At 45.2% G+C, this 20,641-nt stretch overlaps 1 protein-coding gene across 1 annotated transcript in view; it reads left to right on the forward strand.

The window, feature by feature from the left end:
- Positions 1-356: 356 nt before the first annotated feature.
- Klhl29 (kelch like family member 29) overlaps positions 357-20,641 on the forward strand; it is a 291,248-nt gene continuing 270,963 nt past the window's right edge. The window contains exon 1 of the mRNA XM_005079085.3: positions 357-627. The gene's annotated coding sequence lies outside the window, so the exon portion shown is untranslated. The remainder of the gene's footprint in view (positions 628-20,641) is intronic.

Raw genomic sequence — 20,641 nt, forward strand, 5'->3', positions numbered from 1 at the left:
GCAGCTAAAGCAGACGGTACCCGGAGAGGAGCGAGCCAGAAGGGAGCATGGTCCCCGCGCCGCGGCCGCGCCAACCCCCGCGCCGCCGCCGCCGTCGCCACCGCTGTCCCTGTCACCGCCGATTTAGCCGCAGCTCCAGCCCCGGCCTCGGCTCCGCAGCGCACGTCCGCAGCCCCGGCTATCGCCGAGCCTGAGCTCAGCCTCCGCCCGGAGCCCGAAGCCCCGAGCCCGGAGCCAGCCCCAGCCCCGCGGCCGCCGCGGCTGCGGGGAGAGGGCGGGGGCGATGCTGCCGGAGCCGCCGCCGCCGCCGCCGCCTCGATGAGAGCCGCGCCGCACCGCGCATAGCCGCGCAGGCTGACAGGCAGAAGGACTGACTTCCCTCTCCCGGGCATCCTCCCTGGGCTGCCGGGAGGCGGCGGCGGCGGGGGAGGAGGAGGGAAAGGGGGAGAAGGCGGAGAGCAGGAACGCGAGGAGGTGGACCTGGATCCGTTTTTCCCGGCCAGGACGCGAGCGGCCCCAGCTACCGCTACCCGCCGGCGCCGTCCCCTATCCATCAACCCTCCTGCACCCATCCGCGACCCTGGGCTCTCTGCGCGTCGGGCCGGGGCCGGAGCGGCGCGGCCGCAGGTAAGAGCCGGGTCAGGTTGGAGCTCTTAGGATGCAGAGTGTGTGTGGTGGAGGGGGTTGGGGGCGTCCCAGGGTCCTGGTAGCTACTGGGCCAGGCAGGACTTGGGAACGGGGCCCGGAACCCGGAACGCTGGGCTAGGCTCTGGCAGCGGTGGCGGCTGGAGCTGAAGCCTCCCGCGTCTGGACTCGCAAGCCTGCAGAAGCCCTTGCGCCTGCGCTGCTCTAGGGATGAAAAAAAGGGGGGAAAAAAACTTCCTGCCCCCGGGTGTGTTATGCAGGGAATGCCTCGGGGGTGGGGACTGTCGGGGTGGTCGGAGGTGCTAGAAGCGAATGTGACACCGGAGCCGGGTAGCGCTGGGCTGGGCCGGGCCGTGTGCGTCCCTCTCCTGGCCACCTCCCCCTGCGCGGCCCAGGGCCCCAGCAGTGCCGGGGGCCCTGGAAGCACCGGAGAGCCGGTCCCCAGGGTGGCCGTGTGCCCTGCGGGTTGGGGAGGTGCGCGCCTGTGTGCCGAGGAAAGCTGGATGATGGTTTCTGCCCCTCGCGCTCTCAGATCCAGCATTTGGGGACCGGGCTTCTTCACTAGATCCCAAGTAACTTTCGAGGTAGAAGAGCTTGAAAATCATCTGAATGGAACCCACACAAACCGTGTTGTGACCTCCCGTTCATTCCCTTGACACCTTGTGGTTTCCAGTGGGGGTTGGAGGTGGGAGGACAGCTTCGGGGATGCGAAGGGCGGGGAGGTGGTGGCGAGTGGGGAGGGGTTGTTTATGTGTGGGATAGTGGACCTGGAGACACGTAGGTGGGAGTGTGGCCGCGCGCCCGGACTGCCACGGGCGGTGCGGGCTGGCCGCGGGTTCACGTCCGGGTCTCCATGGCCTGGAGCTGGCCGAAAGCAGGAGGGTTATCTGCGGTCGCGCGCGGGTGCCCGCGCTGGGCAGTGTCGGCCCCAGGCCCCAGGGGAGAGAGGCGTGCTCGCTCCAGCCCAGATCGCGGAGCCCAGAGCCCAGTTTCGGTCCGAGGCTGTTCCCGGGGCAGGTTCGGTGTGCATTGCCCGGGGAAGGCGGAGACGCACTGCCTGCCTGCGGCTGTTCTCTCAGAGGAGCGGGCGACTGCAAAGCGTGAGTCTTGGATGCCTGGGTCCGCCTGCTGAGAACCACGCTCTCTCTCATCGCTGGCCTCTGGAACCGAAAGGCAGCGGCGGTCAGTTGACAGATCTCCTGTGGGTCCCCAGGGATGATGATGGGTGAGGAGCAGCCGCTGCTGCCACACGCGCGGTTCTGCGAAGCGTATCCTCTCTCCCTGTGGCGTTTGCGACGCCGCGCGCCCGGGGCTAATCGTGAACGCAGATATTTATGTAGCATTAGGCGAGACCTCTTCGCCGGAGGGACTAGACGTGGAAGACGCCGGGCTGCGGCTGCCGAGAAACTTCCACTCCTCAGCTCTGGGACAACCAGGCTCCTCCGCTGCTGCAGGCTCCAGCCCCTCCTCAGCTGAGCAACGCTAGGATTCGGACTCCTCTTGCAGTGACAGATCTGTCCTGGTTACAGCTGTATTTATCCTCATTTCATTCTCTTTAAAGCCATTTGTCTAGTCACTACAGAGTTTCTCCCCTGCGGTGTGGTCTTACTGCTAACTCAGCGTGGGGAGGGCAGATTTGAGAAATTCTTTCCGTTCTGTTCGGGCTGAATGACAGCACGTTTAATTAGCCCACCTCATTCCCGACTTTTTAAATTTAAATTAAGGGGGGAGGGAGATGGAGAGCTAACTTTTTAATTATTTTTCACGAGGGGGGGGTTGGACAACTATACAGATTGTTCGTCCTGACACTTAGAGAAAACGTATCTGGTAAGCGAATAGTAATTTAAGAGTTGGTTGTCATGCATGCATTTGATACTCAGTCTGCATGTTCCTACATGTATGGAGCAGTGGGTAACAGTGTCTGTGGTCCCATATGTTGTTCTGTAGTGAATTAGATTCATCTCCTTGCTACAAATCAGGAAATCAGTAGCATGTGTGCCCTTAAACCCTATAGGAATTTAATAATGTTTAACTTGGTTTATGGGCTGATGCATTTAGCCAATTTTAATAACTTTTCTGCACAAGGATCTTGTTAGTCCATGATTAAGAAAAACATTGTCTTTGGTCCAACCTTCCCATTTCTGTTATAGTTGTGAAAATGAATAGGTCTCCAACTTTCATTTGCAAGCAACAATACAAACGAAATACCTAAGAGTTTTACTGAAATAAAACATCCTATGGTAGCCATGGAAACAAATAGATTAAGGGTTATTGGTTTCTTCTGTATGTGGTGGGGGTGGGGACCTAATGTTGGGTCTCTCAAGTTATGTTTCTAATGAATGGTGGTCACACTTCAAATACTTGGTGTGGGAGATAAGCCACACCAGAATTCAGTTTTGTGGGGGTTTATTAGAACAAAGACCACTGAGAAGCCCAACAGAATGACTTATGCTAACTGCAGCTCCTCACATCCAGAAAGCAAATGCATAAAGCCTTTTTTGTTTTGTTTTTTCAAGTAGATGAGAATTGAGTCCGTAATGTTTTTTTTAGAAGACGCATATTGCTTGTAGACTATTGCGAAAGAAATCATTAAATCCAGCCCCTATTTCCTAGGAATAAACACGTTAGAAGTGTAGAGGTTAGTGTAGATGGAGTGTTAAACTTGTTACCAACACTGTCAAAGTGAGGCATATCATTAATCTAGTCAAATCTTGCCCATTTCAATACTCATCCATTTCCATGGTTAGCCACTCTGGTTTTGTTTACTTAACCTTATAACTCTTTGGCATCAATTTTAGTTGTGCCTTCTTTCCCCCTCCCATTTATCATTTGATTTGGTTACATCTCATTCCTAATTGAAAGTATTTCCCTGTCTCCCTTACCTAGTTCCCAAAAGTTTACATGATTCACAGTACTACAGTGAGATAAAGGAGTTAATTCAAATAACACCATCAGTGCTGATGCTTTTAGTATCTCATTTGTGTGTGTGTGTGTGTGTGTGTGTGTGTGTGTGAGAGAGAGAGAGAGAGAGAGAGAGAGAGAGAGAGAGAGAGAGATTGCAATTGCTTTTCTTTTTCTTACAGGCTTACTATATACTCATATATAACTAGACGTCAGTTTTATTCTAACAGAATTGACTAAAGTTTTTCCTTCATACCCTTGTCTCCCTTTTCCTGTTCTTCCTATCCTCTCTTCCCATTTCCCCTCTTCCTTTTGCAGTATAAGGATTCTTTTGTGTCTTTAGCTCTATCAGGCTCGAAGAACTATCAAAGCTGTATATTAGAGTGGGCTTGTCTTTCTATAAGATATTTTCTCTTCCAGTAATAGTTCCATAACATCAGGGAATTTTTTTCAAAATACAATATATATTTAGACATAGCACCAAGTGTCTCTAGGATCACAGTGACATTGTAAGTCCTCAGAACGGGCAGTTTTCCTTCACTGCAAGCGATGGTTTTGCTCATCCGCTTTCAACTTTGCTTTCTAATGATGCAATCCCATGCTAATCACAGCTCTGTGTATTTCAGCAATATCAAGGCAAGCATTTGCACGATACCGACTTATTAGCATCGGCAAAGTAATTGGAACACTTAAGTTCAAAGTCAGAAGGAGAAATGGAATTATAGCCAACCTTATAATTCTATAATCAGTCAACTAAGCGCCTACTTGGGGGAGAAAGAAACACCACGAATAAGAAATCCAGCTTTGACGGCTGTGAATGAAACGAAACTGGTGTAGTTACAGTGAAAGTCGACTAGAGAATGAGACAGATAGATATGTCTCCACCATCCCCTTTCTTAGTGCTAAGGCAAATGTTTAGAAACTGCGAATGTATTTCTACTTGGTGCAGAAGAGGAATTTTTATTGCTCTTACCATAGAAGATTGTTATAATAATTTTGGTTAATAAGTAGAGGTATATATCGAAATTCTTCACCAGAATCTATGAGCAAAAAAATGCTAGGATCACAGCCATCCTAAAATCAAACTCCAAAGCTTTTCTTCCAACAGCTATCCACTTGCTTTGCTAAGGTCTGGGGTCAGAAAGGCAGACTCTGCTGTCTTCAAGGAAACCAGGAAAATTGTAGCTTCCATTTAGAAACAAGCTAGTTGACCACGAGAGCTGCAACAGAGTTGCTACTGAAATGAAGTTCATTGTTCTGGGGCATTTCCACCTTCAGGATGGCAAAGGAGAGCCCCCTCGGATGAGGCAGAGTAGCATTGCGGCATGGAAGTGGTTCCGAGACGTGGTTCCGAGAGACTCCATGCTGCAGCTGCACAGATGACTCAGACACCTAAGCACGAACCCTGTAGCATGGGCACAACAGGGCATCCGGTTTAGGTAAAAAGGACAGCTCCCGGGACATTAAAGTCTACTGCTGGCACCACAGGTGTCTCTTTTTGTCATTCATGTTATGACGTTTTGAAACCTTTAAATCATTAACCAATTTGAGATAAATATATACAAATACATATAGACATATATTTGTCTTTATACACACAAATATATACTTTGCCACTTAATAAAATTATGTTTTATAACAATAGCATGGAATTGACCATCTTCACCATTTTTATTTGAACAGTATAGTGGTATTCCTACTCATATTACTGAGAGAGGGATTGTGGAAACTTATTCATCTTGTGGTATGGAAATCCTACACCCCATTAAATGCCAATGTTTGTCCTCTTCTCCCTCTACTGGGCAGCCACCATTCTATTTTGTGTTTCTATAGACTTGACTGTCTAAGATACTGCATGTAAATGAAATAAAACATTTATCATGTTATAATTTATTTCACTTAGCATCACATGATCAAGTTTTCATCCATGCAGTCTCATATGTCAGAATTTTCTTCCCTTTAAAGACTGATTAGTATTCCATTAAGCATATGTATATTTTGTTTGTTAGTGAGTGTATTTATGGGTCATTTCCAGCTCTTGGCTATGTGAGTAATGCTGCAGCGTAGGTATCCTCCGAAAAGAGGCTTTTCATTCTTTGACAGCATATACCCAGAAATAAGACCACTGCATTCTGCCGCTTTAGCACTAACAAAAGCTGGTCTCTGGTTTTAAGGACTTGGTAGGAATGCAGTCAGTCAAAATAATGTCAGATATCAAATGCAGTAGGTATTACTGACATTTGTTTTTCCTATTTGGTGTGTGCATTCCCTTGAAAGCCTCTCCAGTCTCTAGTGCCTTGCTTTGGGGGTGGGGGGCTGACTGAATTCTGGTGACAGTACAGAGTGGGTGGCCATAGGGACTTCCCATGGGAGTTGAAGTCCAGTCTCTGTGCAACCTTGGGAAGACCCTTCCTCTCACAAGGAAGCACAGTAGCAGCCTAGGCCTAGAGGAAAGGAACCCCTTGGGCCGCTGAGGCACCTTAATGGGCAAAGGGACTAGCTTCGAAGTCCACATGCTAGAAGGAGAGCAGCGACTCCTGCTGCCCATTGCTAATCCCTCCCAAAAGCATGCACGGGACACGTGCGCGCGCACACACACACACACACACACAAAATTGAAAAAATGTTGAAGATTCACACACACACACACACACACTAACTAACTTAAAAATTTCTGTTTTTTCAAAATGAAGATGGAATCCTGTTAAAACCTGTACCACAGAGAGACTCTCCACATAGCAGAGCTCTGGAGCACAGCCATTCAGAGAGGTGACCACAAGTCCTGGAGCCAACTGAAGTGGGGGGTAGGGACGCTGAACCCTCCAGGCATTAATCCTGTGTATTTTAATGATACATCAGCGTGTATGTGTGTGTGCTGAAGTCTGTGAACGTCATATGATAATATGAATTCTGAGAACATAAGATGATTTGCATCACAATTCCAGCAGTTCAAAATACCCTTTTTGGATTTGATGTTATGAACTTTTAATTCCATTTTTAGTATCATAATTTTAGCATTGCCATGGATTTCAGAGGTCAGCTAATCTACCTATTATTCAATCAGTAAAACCTTTCTCAAGCCCCAATAATCAAATAATAATAGCTTCTGGTTATGGCTGCCCACCATATTTTAGTACTTTACATATATTATCACTAATCCTCGTATCAAACTCATGAAGTAGGGATTATCCACACTCTACAAATGATGGTGGAGCTCAGAGGTAAGCAACTGGCCTATATGAACAGGCCCAGCCATTTCCAGCCACATCATACTGCTGAGTTCGAACTCAGAACCTTCAGCTACTAATTTTCATGCAAGTGTGTGTGCCTGTGTATGTGCCGTGCTCGCTCTCTCTCTCTGTCTCTCTGTCTGTGTGTCTGTCTGCCCCCCCCCCTCTCTCTCTCTCTCTCTCTCTCTCTCTCTCTCTCTGTGTAGTGCTAAAAATGAAATCCAGAACTTCATGCAAACTAGGTAAGCATTCCACCAACTAAAGCACATCCCCAGGCCTTGTGTGCAATTCTGATAGTACACACAGAATTTTAGTGTGTTTGTACCAGTTCACACGTATGCCTTTCGTGTACTTTGTCAGCCATGACAAGTAACTTTTTTGTTATTTTGGACACAGGATCTCCCTATGTAGCCTTGGCTAGCATAAAACTGGCTGGCCTTGAACTCACAGAGATCCTCCTGCCTCTGTCTCATGAGTACTGGGATTAAAGTGTGGCCCACCATGCCTTACTCTTACTAATTAACATTTTATGTAAGTAATGACATTAGAAGGAACCTGAGTTTAAGGCTATTAACCCAGTCTAGGCATCATTCACTGTTGGGCTTATTTGTTTTGGACCAGTCTACCTGCTTCCACTTACTACTAGAAGACAAATGAGGACAACTTTTGTAGGCCTAAATGGGACCTATTTCCATAGTGAGTCTGTGTCAAATGAAATGGCTACAAAGAAAAAAGCAATATGGAGAGAATCAAGTATATACTTGGACCTAGTAAAGGGTAGTTGGACTTTCCCCAGTTTTAATGTCCGTGTCTGACATGAAATTCCCCAGTGAAAATATTTTGTCTGTGTGCATTTTGCCCCGGAGTAGGTATAAAGTGATAAATATCAAAGCCTACGTTGACTGTGTAGTTATGCATTCAGAATTTGTCATTGTGTGGAATTTTAGATGCTATATTTGGGCCTAAATCTATTAAATATGCTTGTTGATGAATTCTAAGTAATCTAAATGGAATCTTGGAGGATTTATGACTTGAGACTTTGAAGACTAATTTTTTTTGGAACTACATCATCCCAGTGATAACTGGATCTATCTGGGACTCCGGAGAGCTGACACAGTCTTGTCTTTCATAACGGGCTCACTTGCCAAGTGTCTTCCCTGTGCAGATTTTAAAAGCTGTACTGTTTCATAAACAGCATTGTTTCTAAAGAAAAGTAAAAGCACTACAAATCACAGAGACAGAGACCATGGGAGAAGGGTAGCATTGTGTTTGCAATTCGATTCTCTCCTGGCTTTACTTTTTGTCTTAGTCCTCTGTGAGCTGGGAAAGGGTGTGAACAGGGCCTCCAGTGAGCACCACAGACTTGTCTCTATTGTGTCTTTTAAGGCTTCCCACCCAGGTGCATCCAGGCTCCCTGGAAGAGGGGCATTCGTTCCAGACCTGAGGTCAAGCGTGCAAGGAAGTCGTAACACAGGCAATGCTGGGGAAGAGTGTCCATGGCAAGAGCTAGCCATCTCTGGGCTCTCGGGCCTCTCGTATAGCTGTCCAGTTAGCACACCATCTCTGCTTTCCTCCCTTCTCTGTGTATAGAAGGTAGATCAAGGGACTTCTTAATCCTTAAGGCACCCAAATTTGAGAAGAAGGGTGAAGGATGACCTCACATGAAGATGCTGTGGCTGTTTTTTTGGAAAAACCAAATGTTTGAAGAACAAAATCCAGCCAGTCACAGACTTTCACTGAATTAGAGAGGTAGCAGCTTAGTTGTTGGTCGTGTAGTAACATTGACAAGCATCCATGAAGAGTGAGGCTTAGATTTGAGAAAAATTAAACAATTTTACCTTTCTCTTTCACTTTCTGTGTTCAGCTAACTCTCTCAGCTGGAGACACTGGCTTCTGAACCACGGTTACCATTAGACCTAGTCACCGAGGGAGGCTGACTGGTGAGTTTGATACTTTGAGCATAGATGCAATTCCTGCTTGCAGAGAGGCACTGAGGAACGAATCCTCCTTGTCTTTTGGTACCTCATCCTGTTTCTTACCCTGTGATGGAGGTAGAGTCATTCCCATTTTGTGGATGAGTTAGAGAGGCAGATGTTTGTACAAGGTCAGATCAAGTATGGGAGATGGGTGTGAGATACCCAAGTATGTCATCTACACAACTGTCTGCCTATAGAGAAGAGGAAAGGTCAATGTGCCTTCTATAAGGACTATAAATGGTCTATTGTATAATAAAAATACTCCCATGTTTAACTATATTGCTTGCTAATTACCACAGGTGACACTTAAGAAATTGAGGTCCAGTTAATTTTCTCTTCAAGGATGAAATAAACTCAAAGGAACAGAGACCTACTGTTGCAAATTCAAATACCTTCACACACAAACTTATTACCATTATCTTTTGAATTGAGCAAAAGTTTGTGTGTGAGTCTACATCTGAGACTTAGGTCTCCCTGGGTACTTCTGGTGCTTTTTCTTTGAGGTCCAAGCTCCCTGGGATGCTCACTTGAACATCCGAGGACTGAATCTTTTAGGATTCATGAATGATTATTTGCAGAGCACTTATAACAGCACCAGCATATACCAAATATTAGAAACAAGCAGTTATTTTGAGGTATATAGAGTCTGTGATCCTAAAGGAGTGCCTTTGTCATTATATTCAGGCCTGGCCACATCTTGATGTTTACTGGTCAGCTACACTGTAGAATTTTTGTTCTACTTAGAAATTGAGAGATGTTCCAGTGAGGAGATTTGGCTGGTGAGTGCCGTATTGCCCTGACCCCTGGGGTCCATTCAGCTGCTGTCATTGCTCGTCTCTCCAAGCCCGTTGAAAGGTGTCAGCAATGGTGGCTTTCCAGACAGTTGGTGCCAAGGCAAATTGAGAGTGAGCTATTCGAAACTAGGATTGCATTTAACATTGCTTTGGTGGCCAAGAACACAGTCAATGGCTCCTCTTGCTGAAGCAGGCAGAGAGCAATTGGAGCAATGTGGAACTCACATCAACCGAGTTGTGGATGGTTCTAGCTGTGCATAGTAGGACTACATTCAAGTTTGTTTGATTTTCCAGTGTCAGGGTATCAAACCCAGGACCTTGTACATAGTAGGCAAAACGTGACACAGACCACTGAGCCATATCTCTGATGTCATATATCAGTTCCTAACAGATTGGAAATAAAAAAAATAAATAAAAATCTGGGGGAGATAGCTCAGTGGGTAAGAATGTTTGCTGCTCAAGTAGGAGGACCTGAGCTCAGATACCCAGTGCTCTTGTCAAAAGCGGGTAAGTTACTATATGTGCCCCAGAGCTGGAGAAAGGGTGGGGAAGAGACAGCTGCTAATCTAGCTGAAGTTAGCATGCTCCAGGATCAGTGAGAGACTGTCCCCAGGGATAAGACAGAAATCGGGTAGAAGAGGATGTGGGTACTCCTCCATACACACAGTGAACACATCAAACACAGTGCATTAAGAAACAGAGTACAAATGCACACACAGTAAAAAAAATTAAAGAGAAGATGGGTGGTGGCAGCACATACCTCTAATCCCAGCACTCAGGAGGCATAGACAAGTGAATTTCTGAGTTCAAGGCCAGCCTGGACTACAGAGTTAGTTCCAGGACAACCAGGGCTACACAGAGAAACCCTGCTTCAAAAAAAAAAAAAAAAGAAACTATAAAGATGGCTTCTTGATGAAGAGAACTAGCTGTTCTTCCAGAGAACACAGGCTCGATTCTCAGCATCCACACAGTGACTCACAACTGTGTATAACTCCAGTCCCAGGGCATTCAACACCTTCTTCCAGACTCTGAGGGCACCAAACATACATGAGGTATCCTGGTACGCATGCAGACAAAAATGACCATACACATAAAATGAATACATTTTATAAATAAATTTTAAAACTAAAATAAAAAGCTCCACACACCAGATTATCACAGATAGAGGTAGACAGCAACGTAGGAACCTACATACAGTTGTTTTGTCAAACATGGGCTGGGTTTTAGAACACTTGGGGCATGGAATCCCTTATTGTCAAAGCTAGGTTTTCCAGCACTGGGGTGACAGGTGGGCTGACTTCCGCCTAGTCCACTAGTGCTCAATTTAGCAGGGGCAGCTGCTTGCTGTCTCCTACCCGGCACATGATTAGCATTTCTGCTAACTACAAGGAGGTTGTGTGCTCTGCCTTCACACTCACGCCCAGTGGCTTCCCCAGTGTGACCTCAAGGATCCTAGCCCAGGTGCCTTGTAACGTACCCATCCACTTCCGTGTTGAAGCCAATTTGTTAAAATGCCTAGCCCTGAACTCTTGGGATGAGGAGGGTTATTTTGTCATTGGATTTATTTATTGGAATGGTAGAAAGAAATGCATGATGACCTCACTCAGAGAGTGCGAATCAGGTTTTCTGAGCAAAAGTCAAGGGCCATGGAGTTTGGCAAGTGCAAGGGCCACATTTAGAAGCCCTTTAGAGGCCTCATGCAGCATCATAGCCAGCCTGTCCTCTAAGAGAAGAACCTTCTGTGAGTGGAATGCTATAATCTATTTGGTTCATGCTGTTCCAACCAGCTTTAATCATCAAAACTGGAAAAATATTCCAACTGTGAAAGGAGCACAGCTCTTGCTGAAGCCTCGCTGTGCCACAGGGACACACCAGAGCCTCTCAATCCACCAGTCCACGCAGCATGCTGTCGAAAAGGGGTGTGTGGATCTCTTCATGCGGTGTGAGGCAGCTGGCTTTTTCCACAGTGAAATGGCACAAAGACTTCACAGTGCCTTTTCCCCCAGAGGAGAAAAATGATTTTCCTGGAAACCATGTTTGAAGAAGTCACTTATTTTTCCCCTCTGTGTAGTTTCTGCCTCTCTCGTGACAGAAGAGGCATTTCCTCAGGAGCCCATGTATCTGACTAGGTCTTCTCGGGCAGCCCTGGTTTGGAGGTCAGATGGGTCGGTAGACAGAGCTCCCTAGAGAGAAGAGATTTGGCTAGTGAAGTTGGCAGGCACCATGGACTGGGACACAGAAAAGAAAGAAACAGGCAGACCAATGTCCCCTGAGCAGCTCTCACTGAGGTCTGGCTGAGATAAAGATACGTCAGCTCTATACTGGCTGTGAGCTCTGTCCTCAGGTAAGGGTTGCAGCCCTGGGTTCTAGCTAAGGAAGGTGATGAGCTTCTTCTGTCTTGGCTGTTATTCCTGGTGGACTCTCCTTCCAGGATATGAGACACTATGGTAAGCTCTCCTTCTAGTCCATGGGAGACCATGATGGGCTCTCCCTCCAGGACATGGGAGACCATGGTGGGCTCTCCTTCTAGTCCATGAGACACCATGGTGGACTCTCCTTCCAGGACATCAGACACCATGATGGGCTCTCCCTCCAGGACATGGGAGACCATGATGGGCTCTCCCTCCAGGACATGGGAGACCATGATGGGCTGTCCTTCTAGTCCATGAGACACCATGGTGGACTCTCCTTCCAGGACATCAGACACCATGATGGGCTCTCCCTCCAGGACATGGGAGACCATGATGGGCTGTCCTTCTAGTCCATGAGTCGCCTGGTGGGCTCTCCTTTGAAGCCAGGAGACACCAGGGCACTCCAGAGCCTTAACCCTGCTCTAGCTCCCACAAGAGAATTAAAATCGCAGTTCTGCAGAAACCACACGAAAAAGCCGACCTGGCTTCCAGGTTAGGTGGGCACTCGCTGGACTGCAAAGTCACAAGCCAAGAGCTTGTTGTTGTTGTCGATATTCTTGGTCTCCCTCCCAGAGTGTCTGGTCTCCCGACCCTTTCTTTTTTCTTTTCCTATCTAGAATAGACAGCTGGCCACTTGAGTCTCCTCGATGCTGGGAAACTGGGAAAGCAGTTCACCATCTTGTCTTGTCTCTGTGACCCATGTGCCCCCTGGAGTCAAGAACAGGGGAAGGAAGTAGTAGGAATAGACAATTGCTGTCTAGAGATTGACCCTATGTCAGGAGAGTCCTGCTCTCAGGACTTCCTGGTTACAATGAACAATTTTTTGACCCCAACAATGATAGGATTAGAGGATGACCTAAGAATTCAAGTGGCCACTAACCATACAAAAATATATTCGACATTTCAATGACGAGGGAACTGAAAGCCAGAAACACAGTGAGATGTCACTTGGGGCACATTAGGATGACTGTTATCAAACAGACAGAACCAGAGCTTAAGTGTCAGGAAGGATGTGGAGAAACTGCGAGCCTCATGTACTGCTGGTACAAATGCATAGCAGAGCCAGCACTGTGGAAAATACCATGCATGTTTCCTAAAAAAAAAAAAAAAAACCCAAAACCCTAACCTAGAATTACCATAGGATCTAGCAGTTCCACACTGAGCATGGACCACATAGAAGCGCACAGTTCAGTACATCAGTGTGGCTCATACCCGTGCAAATGATTCCCAAAGGCAGAAGTAATCCATGTCCACCAGTGGATAAGTGGACAAACAAGATGCTGGACCTGTGCAGAGAGGGGTAGCATCCGGCCCTGGGAAGGAAGGGGAAGCTGTCACATGTGTGAAATGCAGGGGCATTCTAAGTGAAACGCCAGTCACAAAAGGGCAGGCGCTGTGGGGGTCCAATCATTTGAGGTACACAAATGTGCACAGGAAGACAGAATGGTGGCAGTCAGGAAGCCACTGTTTAATGGGCTTACGGTTTCCGTCTGGAAAAAAAGAATGTGTGTGGAGATGGCTAGTAGTGACCCTTAGCAGAATGAGTACACGCAGAACTGTACACTTAAAAATGGCTGAAGAGGCTCGATTTTTTTAAAAGCTATTGTGCTTTATTGTGATAAACAGATTTCCAGATATTCCCAACGGATTCTTTCTAAATTAAAATTTAGTTTCTATTTTGTTTTATGTGTGTGAGTGTTCTGTCTGCATGCGTAGCTGTGCGAGCACTCACACGGAGTGCCTGAGGAGGCCCAAAGAGGGTGTCTGTTCCTCTGGGACTGGACTTAACAGACAGTTGTGAGCTGGAAATTAAAGTCAGGTCCTCTGGAGGAGCATTGAGTGCTTTTAACCACTGAGCCGTCTCTCCAACCAACCCCCCAGGTTAACCCTTTAACTTCATTATTTTCAAGATAAGTTTGAGAGTTGAACAACATTTCTATGGTACTCATCCCAGCAGTGTGCTGGATGTATTTATTTGATTTGTTCTCTGACAGTTGAGGCAATATAGTGAAATCTATAGATCTGAGTGGTCGTTACACAGAGTTTCGGTAATTGCAGATGCCTATGTGATCATCATTCAAAACAATAAAAGATTCTTACCACTCCACAAGTTCGCTTGTGCCCTCTCCAATCAATCCTCCTTCCTGGCCCAAACACTTTCTTATTTGACTTGTTGGACTGACTGCCCACCCAGAGGTAAAGGCGTTCTCTCAAAAGGGTGGCAACCAGAGAGAGGACTAGGCGCTTGTATGGCTCCTGGGACATCACCCCTGCAGGAAGTTAAAGCTCACTTGGGAGGCCAGCGGGCTTTGCGACTGCTCTAGAGATGACTTGGTGACTGGCTCATAGGGTGACATCCCTAAACTATAATAGCCTGCTGCAGCCATTTATCCCTGGCTCTGACAGTTACCCACAGAACGGACCAGACAGACACCCATCTCCTCCAGGCAGAGGGGCTGGGTGGCCAGTCCCCAGCTCAGACTCTTTTTTTATTTCTGACTTGGACCCTTAAGGCTGGGTGATAGCCTTCTTTAGCCATGTTCATGCCTATAGTCTGGAGCTCAAGAGCAGAGCCCAGCTCTGCAAGCCAGGGCTTGGACACTAAGGATCTGGGACAGAGAAATACCTGCTTCTTAAAAGACTTTCTTTCCTGTAGAGGCTGGAGTCATTGCTGAGCAAGGGGGCCTCTAACTGGGTGAAATAACTCGTTTCCACCTCCCCCGCTCCGCCCCTTTTCTGCTATCTTGTCTGCCTGTTAGGGTCCTGGTCACCCTTGTAAAGGCTGGTAGGGACTCCCTGGTAAAGGTGGTTACTTCCCAGCTGTGTGGAAATCCCCTGCTGCCCTGCCTTGTCTTGTGTTCCTGGGGGAAACGGTGGCCTCATCTTTTTTTTAATATATTCCATCTTTTGTTGGTTTTCCTCTAAAGATCTGGGCCAATGTTTGCTGTGTAGTACAGTTTGTATAACACGAGGCAGAGGAAAGGCTGCCGTGTCTAAGATGGACTAGGCAGAGCCAGAACCATTCCCAACAAGCCAACATGCAGAAGAGCCAGGGAACAGCCAGGGATCACATCCTGAGCTCCCAGCATGGCTTGTAGCCCTCCTGGGTCGGAAAGTGCAAACCCATAGAATTTCCTCTCTGACCGCATTAGGTGTTGTCACGTGCAAATAAGGATGATTTCTTAAAACGTATGACTCGATAAGTGATCCATCCCATCAGCAGGGTGTAAAATGACTCTGCCTCTGATTCCGACGCAGCAAAGATAATTTGGCCCATTTTCCCACAGGCCGGTTAAGAGTCCTTCAGTATGTTAACCTAAGGTTGCAAAGACCTTGGGGGCCCTGGTGAAAGTCCAGCCTGTCTTTGGTTTTCCGTGTTCGTCTCCTTTGAGTTCATGTCTCCCTTGTGCCCATCAGTGTACTGTTCTATCTGGTCATGGAGCATAAAGCCTGGCTTTTCGTGGGAAGAACGTCTTCTTTTTCAGGCATTTGGGTACAGAGGTGAGGTGTTAAAATTAGCATATTTTTTTTTCTCTAGGGACCCTGGGAAAAAATACAAAGCACTTCTTTGAAAACTGAAAATGAAGCTTTTAATGTGACTTTATCATATGTTTGGTTGAAAGAATAGTCGTTAACTATGATGGAAACATGGTTAATTAAAAGAAATCAGAAACATAATTATGGTGACACTGAAGCACACACTCCACACAGAAAGCTGAAAACACAATATAACATGCTAATAGAAACCATCTCCATACCTACAAAATTTCCAATTATTAAAATAATCCTCATATTTCCATACTTAAAAAAATACTTACCTAGCCCGAGTGAAATATTGCTGTAAGAGTAAGGTTAATTTTGCCACTTCTTGCTCTCAGAGTGAGCAATAGGTGTTTGTGTATAGGTTCTTATTAATACTAACAGAAACAGGGAAATGCCAGCTCATAATATAGGAGAAAAAATTAAGCAGCCAGTTTTTTTTCAAAGGGAAGGACTAATTGACTTCATATAAGCCCCTATAAAATATGTTTGTCACAGCGATCGTAGATTCCCCTTAAAAATTCATTTCTCGGGGTTCTTTTCCACCTGGGGGCTCTTAAAAGAGTCACGTTTGTAGACCTAAAGGTAGCTAAGCGGGCTTACGAGCTTGTCTCTCACCATGCCAGTGTTCTCAAATAACTGTGCCCCCAAGTGGTCGCACAGACCTGTAAATAATATCCAGAAAGAAAAAAAAAAGGTTGCAGTTAACCAGGTCTTGGATTGCAGAGTTTGCAATTTAATAACCGTAATGAAATAGTTCAGTAAAAGGGAAAAAAGGGAGTCAAAAGAGGGAGGGGAAAAATCCCAAATGTGGTGGGTTTGGTTGACAATTTTGTGTGTTTGTGTGTGTGTGTGTGTGTGTGAAGATAGTTAAAGAGGGGATTATCTCAATGCTTTCCTTCCTGTGGCTCCTCATAAAAGATGGCTATGGTGTGTGTGTGTGTGTGTGTGTGTGTGTGTGTGTGTGTGTGTTTCCATGTGCAGGAGGAGCTGGCGAGCAGAGCTGGGGTAGGCATGGGCAAAGCCCTCCCTAGAATCAGGAGGCTGCCTGATTTCTTGGGAGCATCCTCGGTGCCTTTGACAAACTGCTTCTCTGCAGCAATAGCTCCATGATAGTCTCCTTGGCAGTCTGCCAGAGGCTGCGAGTATACCGAGAATTGTGTTTTAATAGAAGGCTTTACCTCTGATACAGATTTAAAATGAGGAAGAAACTTTCTGTTCCCCAGCCGGAGCAAAATGCATTTTGCTTCTTGTGAAATGCAGGTGATTACAAGCTCATCTTACATAATTTTATTATTTTCAATTGCTGCCTGTCAATCTCAGGTGATGGGTTCCTGGGAGCAGAAAGGAGGCAGATTCTGGGCGATGATTAGAGGGAGAGAAAAAAAAGTCACCCAGTCATTATCAAATCGCACAGAAGTTTAGAAAAGAGAATAATTATCTTTGTGACGACGTGGATCAGCAGAACTTGCTAAGTTCGACACGGCAGACATGCACTGAGGATCATTTAATGGCTTCCCACAAAATGTATTTGCTATTTAACAAAGGGTTGATACTTGAGAATTAAAAATACATATAGACATCTTCAGATCCAGTGAAGGAATTCTCTTGAACAACTACGTTTTCAGAAATCTGTGATGATGACGAGGTGGTCCACTGTCACGCCCACAAGAGGGCATTTTCTCATCAACTACTGTAAGAGAGATTTGTTTTTAAAGAGAGGGGGAGAGGGGTGGGGTACGGGAAGTGTTAATCGGAGAGAGGGAAGGGAGCCGGAGAGCTGTGTACAACCGAGGCATGTGTCTGTGTGCAAGCCAGTGCTACCAGCCAGGAACGCTATTCTGTGTTTATTCACTCTTTCAAATGTCTAGTCCCACAGTGACTGGAGCCTAAAGGAACCCTTTACAAGAGTTAGCTCCAGGCCCAAGATCCATGGGTTCCCTACGTAGATGAACCTATCAATGATTTGAGAATCTGGTCAATGATCATCAGTACAAGGAGCCCTCACCATCTCCAGCTTCCGGTTTCTTCCTTATTTATTTAATAAACATTTATTGAGTATCTACCCCATGTCAATATTGAGCTCAGCTAAGCCTGTTGGTATGGAATATACAGTCCCCATAGGAAGACTCGGCATAAAAAAAAAGATATCAACCAGAGTGAAATTTAGATAATTGTAAATTTTATAAGGAAATATAATTGGCAAAAGAAAAATAATAATGTGTGTTGCATTGAGCAGTTAGGGATGTTTCTCTGATGAGTAACAATTATTCCCATTCTGTTTAGTGGGCACTAATACTTGGCTTGCAAAGGTAACAAATTATCTAAACACTTCCTTCCCATTCAAAAAAGTTGGCCTTAATATTTGTTCTTTTATGGAGCTGGAGACATGAAAAAAACGAGAAAAGTAGCTTGTGATTGCCAGGCATCCGTTTGATAAATAACGCTAAAACTTTCCCCTCTGTATTCATTATTCCAAAACACAGAAGAGCAGGAAGGGCGTAAGCCCAGAATTCAGAATACTTAGATAAATTTGGTGTTTTGGAAAATTTGCTACATCGTCTGGAATTCTCTCATTTCTCATTTATTTCTTACTTCATCCTGGACAGATGGGCTGTGGTCTGCAGCCAGTACTCAGACAACACAGCTTCCACTCTTGAGATTATCTCTGCCATCCTCCAACAGGAGGACCAGGCCACACTCAGCAATGGCATTTCTGTGGACACCAGCTCTGCCACCCTGCAACACAGGAGCTCTCGGCTGAAACATAGGAGGCTCCCTGGGGGGCTCTAGGTTGATAGGAAGGCCAGTCTAAGAGCCACGATGTCGTAAGAGGCGCAGGAGAGAGTTTCTGGAGGCACGAGCCAAAGCTTTGTTGTTTGTTTTTAATTAATTTATGTTGTGTTTGGGTTGACACAGGCACACCATGGTGCCTGTGTGAGACTCAGAGGACAACTTACGGGAGTCAGTTCTCTCCTTCCACTGTCTGGATACCAAACTCAGGTTGTCAGATTGGCTGGCCACTGCCCTTATTTGTGGAACCATCTGTCCAACCCTGAAGCTTTACTTGGAACTTCCTGGTCTGAACAAATCAAGGAGTGCTTCGTGGGAGAAGTTAGCCGTGAAGTTGGCCTTAAGGGATTGGTAGGGATCAGAAAGAGAGGGGTGGTGCTAAATAAATACCATTTAAATCAATGTGGAACATGTTTGATACTTGAAGTGAATTTTCTGGTGCAAAGTGATAATCTCTAGTAAACCTATTGTCTGGAGATAGCCATTATTAGTATACTTTATTATATTTTCTGGTTTGCATTTTTACAATTGGTACCTTGTTCGCATATGAATTTTTGCAACTTGCTTTTTTAATTCAGTGTATGATAAGTATCATCCCATTATTAAAAGTAATTCCTAAGTACCACTTTTGAATAGTTGAGTGCTATCCCAGCCATGTTACTTAGCCATGCCCATAAAATATATATGTTTGTCCCCATCGGTGACACTGTGGTAGCTATTCTATATATTGTTCCCATTCACAGTTTTGGTAATGGGCAGCTGTGCTAAGACCCAGTTTTGAGGGCAATATTTGGCATGCCACATTATGAACTAGTACCTCTGATTATATGTGTTAGTATGAAAATAATCATACCAGGCTATGGGATGGTTGAGAGTTAAATGACATCATGTTTGGATGGAATTCTAGAAATAGAATCACCAATGTTTGATCTTTTAAAAATTATGTAACTTTCCAATTATAAAAGTAATGCTCTTTATGGAAAAATTTGAGAGAAAAACCAAGCGTAATCTTGCCACTCAGAGATAAAAACAATTAACATTTTACAGTCTACTATTTTTCGCCCTCAGCAGAATTGGGGTGAAACTATGTATCATTTTATGTCCTGCTCTCCCCCCCTATATCTTGCATTGATTTTGCCTTGTCATTGCTCATTTAGAAACCTTATCTTTAGAAGACTGTACTTCCTTATGCTAATGTGCCAGGTTTTATTTAATTTCCTATTGTTGAATATTCAGATAATGTGGTTATTTAATGCTATAAAATTTTACTATAAAATATACTGCAAGAAGACTGTGTTAAACAAAATATCTGTGGACACTTTGAAGTATTTATTTAGGATTAATTCTTGGAAATATCAGTCATCACAGCAGGGGCAGGCATATACTGAAGATCTATATTGTCACATTGTCCCAGAAAGACGAGGCTCCTTCACCCTCCCATGACCATGTGAACACCCATTTTGCCCCACTCCTGCCTTTTGTAATTTTTAAATTGCAGTCTGTTAGGTGGGTGAGTAATGGTATCTGTGGTCTCACTTTGTACTTCCTTAATTACCAGTGGGGTGGAACATTTATTTCAGCATTTATTGACATTCCTGTCCTTTGCTTTTCTTCTATTTATATTTATCTTTTTTCCCTATTGATTTATAAGAACTCTTTATGCATAAGAGGATATTAACCTTTTGGTGTAACGCTGGGATATTTCTCTGGTTTGTCATTCGTCTTTTAAATTCATTTATGGCTTCTTGGGTATGCCGAAGACCTGATTTGCTCTGTCCTGTTAAGCAGTTCTGTGTGTCTGCTTCTCTTGTTTTATGCTACAAGATTCCTCCCATTCCTGGCTTTAGATACCTGTTCATTTGCATTTTTTTCTACTTGTTTGAGGATTCATTTTGCACATTGAACGTTTTGTCCTGGTTTCTCATTTTGTTCTGAGGCTTAAAAAAAAGTAACTTTTTCTTAATATCTAATGCTCGCTGTTCTGATTAAGAAAGGGTTTTTCTGTTGTTGTCTTGCCCCCCCCCACCAATTTAAATCACTGCCTCACTTATACTAAGTTCTTGTGGGCGAGCAAGCATGTATTTTTAGCCCATTTATTTGCTTCCATTCTGACCTAATACTAAACCACATTGTTTTAATTACAGGATTTTTATTTGTGTATTAAATTCTGGAAGTGCAGACTATCTCTGTCAGTATTAGTTCCCAGAAATTATTTTTGGCTACTGTATATGATACAACTAGCAGACCAATTGAACTTTAGAACCATTTTTTCCCAAACTAAAAAAGAAAATAGATTGTTGAGTTAGCATTACATGATGTCTGCCTGAATTAGACGGCAGCTATAAATTGAC

Source organism: Mesocricetus auratus, unplaced genomic scaffold (assembly GCF_017639785.1).
Source record: "Mesocricetus auratus isolate SY011 unplaced genomic scaffold, BCM_Maur_2.0 Super-Scaffold_100024, whole genome shotgun sequence".
Classification (NCBI taxonomy): domain Eukaryota; kingdom Metazoa; phylum Chordata; class Mammalia; order Rodentia; family Cricetidae; genus Mesocricetus; species Mesocricetus auratus.